This window comes from Oratosquilla oratoria, chromosome 5, assembly GCF_046742065.1.
Source record: "Oratosquilla oratoria isolate Oo_2021 chromosome 5, ASM4674206v1, whole genome shotgun sequence".
In the NCBI taxonomy this organism is placed as follows: domain Eukaryota; kingdom Metazoa; phylum Arthropoda; class Malacostraca; order Stomatopoda; family Squillidae; genus Oratosquilla; species Oratosquilla oratoria.
The window spans coordinates 12,373,882-12,383,881 of NC_134781.1; positions in this window are offsets into that span (position 1 = coordinate 12,373,882).

The following is a 10,000-nucleotide window of genomic DNA, read 5'->3' on the forward strand; positions in this document are numbered from 1 at the left end:
TTACATCTCGGTTAATTTAGAATGAATTGCATCAATTAACAAGAAAAGAAGCATTGTTTTCTTTTGTTTAGATTGTTTTAAACTGAGATTCTCTAAATTATCTGTAATTTCAGAGATCAATTCCTCAATGTTCCTTACACCTGTTTGTAAATGATCAATTTTTGCAACTTTCTCATTGAGTCTATTCATAGAAACCTTTAAGTCAGCAAAGAAGGCAAAATTGGATATTCCTAATCCAGCAAGAGCTCATAAAGCTACAATTAACATACTTCTCTTTTGTATACCATTTCTTTTGAAATTTGAATCTATGACATCAAGTTTATGTTCTATCTCATTTATCTTACTTTCAAATTTCTTTAGAAAATTTTTACTGGAGATGTTCTCCTTTAATAAAATCAAATTCACTCTCATGGAGTCAACATTATCCTTAATTACAAATATGTTTTTATAGTATAAGACTAAACTAAGTATATGGTCTACCATTACCAGGTTACCTTGATGTTGTACTAATGCTCAAGGACGCATTGGATTCCAGTCTAGGTTACTCACCATACAAATTACAAAAAATATTGCAGTCTTCATCTGTAAAATGTATTTGGATTAATCATCAATCACATAAAATTTGATCAACATACTCCCTATACTCTTCTGGATTTAGTGATTCTTGATAATTTATACACTGGGTGTCACATGTATCATCATCATCAAATTGTATCTTAACTTTTTTTTTATATTATCTAAGTGATTAATTGATACTTTCCTAGTTTCTAAGGGTAAGATTTTGTATTTATTTCCACCTGCAAAATCAATTGTCCTATATGGACCTGAGTATCTCGGTGAAAGTTTATTATAGGTTGTATGTTGTTTGACCATGACTAAATCTCCTTTTTTTCTATTTTATGTGCTATTTTGTGTAGTTGCTTTTTCATCTCTTGTGAATACTCTTGCATATGTTTTCTTACTCTTTGGTGTATAGCTTGAGATATAATAATCTATATTATACACAGGTTTCTGCTCTGCAGTCAAAATTTCATATGGAAGCATTTAGTCCTCCCCAAAATAATAAAATGAGGTGTTTCACCTGTTGCTATGTTAATTTGGTTGTTCAGAGTACATTTAGCATAAAGAATTCATGTATCCCAAGTTATACTATGAGGACTTATCATACCTCTAAGACATGTAATTATTTTCTTATTTCCCATACCTCTAAGACATGTAATAATCATATTATTTCACCTCTCTACAACTCTATTGCTCTGAGAATGATTCACTAAAATATTGATCTTCTGGCTCTTAAATAATCTACATAATTCTTCCAAGATTTTGTTATTAAATTCAATTTCAATATCTGAAACTAAGATCTTTGGTGTAGTGAAATTACAGATGATCTGATAATAGATTGCTGAAGCAATTGTTTCAGCTTTCTTATTTGAAATGGGTTGTAAAATACAAAATATTGAAAAATAATCAATGGCAACAAATACATATTTATATCGATTCTCAGACATAGATAACTCCAATGTATCAATGTAAACTATTTCCCAAAGTTTCTGCGGAATGAGTTATGATAACATAGAAGCAGGTTTTGGTGTATTTCCTTTCACCTTAGCATATTTCAAACAATTTTCCATATAATCATATACTGTATATCTTTCTTCATACCTGGCCAAAAGTATTTAAGTTGTGCTTGTCTACAAGCTTTTCCTTTCCTGGATGTGAACTACAATCACTATCATGAAGTAACTTCAATATCTCTTGTACACGAGTTTGTGGTATTACCAACTGATTCAGTGGGCCCCAAGAAATATCTTTCTCACTTACAATTGTTTTTCTATATAAAAGTTCGTTAGTCTTATACCCCTTTGGTAGTTTTGGAGGATTTCCTCTTGGGTTCATCAAGTACTGGGCTAATGAGTCACATGTCTTATCATCCCTCTGTTCTGTCATTATTATTTTCTTATCTAAGGTTACTAGTTCATCTATACTACAAACAAAACAGATCAACTTTGTCGTTGGTTGGCTAATGTTTCTAGAAAGTGCATCTGCTGCTACATTCTTTCTACCCGGAATATATCTAAACCTAAGCTCATAGCATGAAAGTATAGCAAACCACCTTGGTAGTCTGCTCCTAAGGTTCTTATGCTTAAATAAGTTCTGAATAGCTGTATGATCAGTCCACACTCTGGATATCCCAGTATCATATCTCTAAAACTTTCAAATGAATATATCACTGCTAAAGTTTACCTTTCTGTTATAGAGTAGTTTCTCTCTGCACTATTACAAAGTCTAGATGTGTAAGCTATTGGTTTCAAAGTTCCATTTCTCTCTTGCATCAGTATGCCTCCTAACCCTATGTCAGTCGCATCAGTACAAAGAATGAACTCTTTATCATAGTCTGGAAGTATTAAAACTGGGGAACTCAAAATCTCGCTGTTGTGCAGGTCCCCACATGAACTTTGAGTCTTTCCTCAACAAAGAACTTAATGGATTAGCTATGTCTGCATATCCTTGGATAAATTTCCTATAATATCCAGTCAATCCTAAGAAACTTCTATTTTTTTCTACATTGTTTGGAACTGGAAAATTCTTTACTGTTTCAACCTTTGAATTTACTGTACTAAGTCCATACCTGTCTATCTTATGTCCCAAATAAATAACACTGTCCTGTATTTTTCTTCTTCAAGTTTTACTTTCAATCCTGCTTCAACTGGTCTTGAGAATATAAAATCTAATTTCCTAAAGTGCTCAGACGCTGTTTGGGAAACTATTAAACTATCATCTAGAAATACACTGGCAGTGTTTCCCAAGAACCCATCTAGAACTGTATTCATTAATCTCATGTAAGTTAATGGACTATTACATAATCCAAATGGTATTCGTTTGAACTCATAGTGTCCCGCTGGAGTAGAAAATACTGTGAATTCTTGTGAGTCTTCATGCAACTCTATTTACCAAAAAGCAGATTTGATATCTATAGTGCTAAAATATTTATTCTCAGTTTCCAAACTTCTAAGAATGTCCCCAATCACCGGTAATGGTAATCGGTCACGTATGGTATGCTTATTCAATTCCCTATAATCAATAACTAGACGCATGGTACCATCTGATTTTGGCACCAGAATCAGAGGGAAGTTCCACTCACTTTTATTATGTTCAATAATATCCTGTGATAACATTTCAGTGATTAGTTTATCTACAATGGCTAGTTTAGAATGTGGTACTCTATAGGCAGGTGCATAGATAGGTTGAGTCCCTGGTGTTAATTTGATCTGATGTTTTAAAAAAGTTGTTTTGCTTCAAGAGTAAAGCAACTAAACTTTCATCCAATTCAGGACACCTAGTAGGTTTTAGTTGATTCTTGTATTTCTTTTCAAACTCTGTTTCTTCCTGAACTGAACAGATTGATGAAATTGGTCATTCCACCTCCTCAGTACTCTAATTTAAAATCTTAATGGGTTTTGTACAAACTGGAAAACATCCTATTTGTGTACCTTTTCTTAAGACTATGTCTTTATTCAAAGTACTAATCACTAATATTTCTACCATGTTCTTATTTGACTTATAAATCCCTGAGTCCAATTTCAAACCTTTTAATGTAATTGATTCTGGGATGGTTAGAATTTCAGAATCTACAGTGACTTCTTTTAACTGCACTTCAACCCTGTTTATTGCTCTGGAGTGTAATAGCGTCGACTTTATTACACCACCTTCCACAATTAGCAAAGCTTCAATTGTAGCTGATGAATTGGTAATTTCTGAGTTGGGTTTACTACATGAGATTTTATTTTCTGTTGGTCTGGAACGCTCTGCCTCGCTATCTAAAATATAACTGTTATATTTTCTATCCATTCCTAGGGATTATTTTATTCCTGTCACTGGCTTTCAGTTTGGTTGATTTAAAAATGGGATTAACTGTGATTTCACAAATATCCCTAACTCAATAGGGCATATGATCATGTTCTCTTTTCTCATAGTTGCAAATCCTATCAGTAAATCTCCTGGGAAAACAGATTCTTCTACAACTATCACTGGAATGTGCAAATGCTCATTTTTATATAAGATGACTTCTAATTCAACCTTACCTAATGTTTTTAACTGATTTCCAGTTACTCCTTGCAATGAGTAATGGATTAGTTTCAAGATTTTCACTCCTGGATTCAATTGGTAAACTCTACTAGTTATAACATTAACTACAGATCCTGTATCAATGAATATTTGAATAGGTTTATTGAACACTCTACCAGCAATGAGAGGTCCTACAGAAGTCCTTCCAATTGTTATAGTCAGTTTACAACTATCTTTGATGTTGGAGTTTTCTTTCACCCTTCTATCACTCTTATCCCTAACACAATACTGTCTATGTGTATTTCTATGGGTAGTTCTGTAGTGTCTGGGGGTTTTCCTCTTGGTTCGGGGTGCATACGAAAATTTCTACGTTAATGTGTTTTATGTCCAATCTTCTGATGATACATACAGAAAGTTGGGTTTCTACAATGATATTCATCATGACACTCATATTTGCAATTTCTACAAATAGTTTCATAATAACATTCTTATGCTTTATGCTCCCAGGTATTACAAATGTAACATTTAATTCTAGCATTCTTTGAAGAGCTTCTAACTCTATATTCAGATCCTCTATTTCTATAATCACTTCTAGAGTTCCTAGTTTCTTTCTGATACATTTCCACTGTCATCACATATAGACTAATTGCTTTATATTCACTATACCCTTGAAGAAGATAACCTACCTCCCCTAAATTCATAGTTGCCTTGAGGTCTTTATACAGCTTTTTTGCCGTTAATTTGTCAAAGCTGTTTGCTAGCAAGGCGAAGGTGAGAATTTTTCATTTTATCACTAGATCTTTCTATCCAATCTGAATCTTTCAATATAGAATTCATGTCCTTAGACCATCTGTCTAATTCTACCAAATATTCTGTGTCAGATTCACTTGTTTTTACTTTCTTTATCATTCTACCCAAAGACCTGATAGGATCATGATCACACTTTAACTTAAAATGTTTAATGAATACCTTCTTATAAGCTTCATATTGGCTGATGTCTCCCATTCGCTGGAAACTTATTATAAGCCTAGCTCTACCCTTTACAGGATCTACATTCTCTTTTAAAAAATTCCATTTTCCTTTTTTCATCTGTAATATTTTTGCTAATGAGTAATGTGTCAATCAAACCAAGGTATGAGCCCGTATTCATACCTCCAGTGTTTTTAAAGTCAATTTGAATCGACTGCCTCCACGTAAGCTTCTTCCACGTACGCCAACCTCGTCTTCCTTGTCAGTCTTTGGTTCACCACTTCGTCGTCTCTCGTTCACTGTTGCTTGTAGTGGTTGTAGACCCCTTCGTTCACTGTTGCTTGTACTGGTTGTAGACCCCTTCGTTCATTGTTGCTTGTAGTGGTTCCCTCTTCATCAGCATGCACGTAGTTGTGTTTGTGATTGCGCTTGTGTGTTAAGGTCACTGCGTGGTTGTGGTTGCGTGGACTGTTGATTGGTGTACCCTTACACTCGTAGCCATATCTTGCACTCAGTCTTGTTTGATGCACTCACCAGTCCTGTTTCTTCGGAAGTGTTTTCTATTCCCTCCTTTCGTCCCTAGCTGCTACCACTTTCACCCCCGTCTCTCCGTAATCAAAATTATTGGTTTAATTCTGTTTACTGTTCCCTTCTATGGTATTGTATATCTTCTTTCACTTTCAACTTTCCTTCACTTAAATAAGTATGTCTTTCACCATATCTTTCTGTAGGAAGTAAGTAATGTTTCTCGATGGGGTGAATTAAACTTATGTAAATTTTTTCTTCTTTTCTTCCCGAATAGTATTACACTTGGCTTGCCAATTTACACCAAGAGACTCCCTATTAGGATCCTCAATTTACTCAATAAGTCACTTCTGCACCGACGTCACTACCTTATTAATCCAATGATCTTTACTGTTACAAATAAGTGCCTCCCCCAAGGGCGTGACTTTTCTCCTGTGTACCAATATTTTTTTCTCCTGCTTCCTTCTCCAATCAGAAAGACTGTCACAACGTCTTTAGAAATACTGCTTACACAAGCAATCTCGATATCAATGCAGGAATGGCTTAGTTTACATATTGTTACATCAGCATTAAAATCTGTTCCTAGCGATTGTTTATAAGTTTTAGACGGGGAGCGAGATTATGCAACTCCTTCGCGGCTTATTACTTTCCAAACATCCTACACATAAAAATGAAATTCTCGCCACCTACCCCTCTATCTACCTTACTTGTCTATCTTATCTACTAGCCTCTTACAATATACATACATACATACATACATACATACATGCATACATACATACATACATACACACATACATACATACATACATACATACATACATACATACATACATACATATATATATATATACATACGTACATAGATACATACATACATACACACATACATATATACATGTGTGTATATACATATATATATATACATATAATGTATACATATATATATATATATATATATATATATATATACATACAAGCCGCGGGCTTCGCCCTCCCCGGCTTCGCTGGGGGCTTGGCTGCGCAAACAGCGGCCTACAGCCGCAGCTTTCCGCGCTCTAATCCCTCGTTTTCTCCTTCGGCCTCGGCCTTGGGGCGGAACCCCAACATAGGATCCCCAGCACGAAGAAGAACGCGAAGAAGAACGCAAAGAAGAACGCAAAGAAGAACGCGAGGGAGAAGAACGCGAATAAGAACGCGAAGAACACGAAGTAGAATGCGAAGAAGAACGCGAAGAAGAACGCGAAGAAAACGCGAAGAAGAACGCAGGGAAGAAGAACACGAAAAAGAACGCGAAGAAGAACGCGAAGAAGAACGCGAAGAAGAACGCGAAGAAAAACGCGAAGAAGAACGCAAGGAAGAAGAAGAAGAAGAAGAAGAAGAAGAAGAAGAAGAAGAAGAAGAAGAAGAAGAAGAAGAACGCGAAAAAGAAGAACGCGAAGAAGAACGCGAAGAAGAAGAAGAAGAAGAAGAAGAAGAAGAAGAAGAAGAAGAAGAAGAAGAAGAAGAAGAAGAAGAAGAAGAAGAAGAAGAAGAAGAGGAACGCGAAGAAGAAGAAGAAGAAGAAGAAGAAGAAGAAGAAGAAGAAGAAGAAGAAGAAGAAGAAGAAGAAGAAGAAGAAGAAGAAGAAGAAGAAGAGGAACGCGAAGAAGAAGAAGAAGAAGAAGAAGAAGAAGAAGAAGAAGAAGAAGAAGAAGAAGAAGAAGAAGAAGAAGAAGAAGAAGAAGAAGAGGAACGCGAAGAAGAAGAAGAAGAAGAAGAAGAAGAAGAAGAAGAAGAAGAAGAAGAAGAAGAAGAAGAAGAAGAAGAAGAAGAGGAACGCGAAGAAGAAGAAGAAGAAGAAGAAGAAGAAGAAGAAGAAGAAGAAGAAGAAGAAGAAGAAGAAGAAGAAGAAGAACGCGAAGAAGAACGCGAAGAAGAAGAAGAATACCACCTGACCCCGACTTACCCAAGCGCTTTTTCAAGAATATTTTTAGGACAAAGTGTCACCGTAATACCACCTGTCCCCGACTTCCACAGAGTTTTTTAGAAGAATATTTTTATTTAGACTTATATATATATATATATATATATATATATATATATATATATATATATATATATATATATATATATATATATACTGAATGGTTTCCACTGAACAGATTGACATCTTTTCAACCACAAATCATTTTAATTCCATGCCATCCCAATCGAGACTAACGAGGAGCTCGAAGGAAGCATATTTTGGAAATTGAAACGTGATCGAGTCGAAGACTCGAACTCAGCTCGGACTTGACAAAGCGTCAGTGACCCAGCCCCTTACGCTATCATGAGAGATATAAATTGAGCACAATTTTCTTATATTTGTATGCTCGAGTTACATACACATACACGAATTTTTGCATTCAACCCACCTCCACTATGATAGTGCAATCGCTAGTATGTGCACGTTGGAAAGTTTACACATACACTGAATGGTTCCCAGTGAACAGATTAACATCCTTTCAACCACAAATCACTTTTAATTCCATGCCATCGCAGTCGAGACTAACGAGGAGCTCGAAGGAAGTATATGTTGGAAATTGAAACGTGGTCGAGTCGAGGACTCGAACTCAGCTTAGACGTGACAAAGCGCCAGTGACCCAGCCTCTTACGCTATCAAGAGAGATATAAGTTGAGCACAACTTTCTTATATTTTTATGCTCGGGTTACATACACGTTCTTGCTGAACGCACAGGTTTCCTTCTGGGCACTTGAATGGAACTTCTGTGGTGCAAGTGAAAAGTAATTCTTTTAAAGTAGACTCAGGTATATGGGGAGGTGGGATGTCATTATTATGATAAACATAGTCAAGAATGATATTGATGGTTCTTATTACAGGTATTTCAGTGAAAATATTTTGAGCATCTAAGGCTGGCAGAATTCCATCAGTTTTATTAAACCGTAGAATATCTACAAATTCCTCAGTAGAACGGAAGGAGTAAGTTTTAGGGGTGTAAGGGGAGATGATATTATGAAGCCGTTTGGCAACATGGTATGAAGGGGTGGGAATTTGGGAAATAATTGGCCTAAGTGGGTTTCCCTCTTTGTGAGTTTTTACGTTATCATAGAAGTAACCGGGTTGAAAATCACCAATTACTTTAACAAATTTGGTTCCTCCTGTTTCTGCATTCACTACAGAGATAAGTTTGTTTAATTTTTTCTTTAGGTTTTCAATAGGGTTACGGGAAATTCTTTTAAACTTAGTACGGTCTTTCAGGATGTCACTACACTTTTGAAGATAGATGTCTTTGTCTAAGATTACAAAGTAGGAGGACTTATCTGCTTTATGGACAATGATGTTTTCATTTTCTCTTTGTTGTTTGGCCGCTTCTCTGAGACTAAGGGGGGTGCAGATGGCTAGAATTACGGTGGTGGCGAGATTTGGTACTTTCGTTCTGTAATTGCACTTGTAGGTTAGGATTAATGTGGATCTTACCTTCCTTTTCTAATTTGCAGAGGTCTTCGTAAAGTATAGCCAGTTCGACCTTCTTGTTGGTTTGGTTGTACTTAGGTTTCGTGTGACAATTGATACCTAGGTTTAGGAATTCTACTTGGTTCTCTGAGAGGGCTTCACTCGACAGATTGATGAAACTAGGAGGACTTTAAGGGAGAGCCAAGGTACCCCCGTACAAGTGGGACAACTTCTTCATAATCTTGGTCTTGCCTACGTGATGGTGGTTGGCAATGACCGAGCCGAGGGCTGTTAGGGTCTTTTGTTGTAAGTTGTTTCCTAACGATAGGGCCTCGTAGCATCTCTGGACATCTTCAAGTTCTTCTTGTAGGCGTGCTATCTGGGTTTTCTTATTTTTAATTTCTTCTTCCACCATCTTCTTACAGAAGTCCTGAGTGAGTCGGCTTTGCTGTACTGCTCGGTCGTGGAGTCGTAAATTTGTAAAAGAAGGGAGCAGGTTCTCGGTAATACACGTGGAGTTAAAAACGACAGCATTGTTGTAGTTATTCAGTTTTTTCCTCGTATTCTCGATTTTCCTGATTAGAGTTTTGCCATTAACCGGGTGAATTGAAACTAGGTCACTGTATTCTTCCACTTCTTTTCATTATTTGAGCTCAACGTTTCATCTTAATGAAGACGTTTTCACGAGTAAATTGAAATAACAAAAATTACATAACTACAGTAATGGTGACAATTGTGTACAAGAACAATACCAGTAAAATATATGGGGGATACAATATAAATGCATATAAATACGATGACAATGGTACAAGAACATAAAATTCAACAGAAGAGAGTGATAAAGAAGCGATTACTTACATTTAAAGGGGGTTAGAAAAAGTGACAAGTTAGGAATGTACGGTATATAAACGCATGGGTCAGGTGGTCGGACAATGCGACCTCAGAGTAAGGGGATGGGGCGTGGGGGGTTAGGCGGGTGTGGTTACCGTAGGGGAGAGGAGGAGG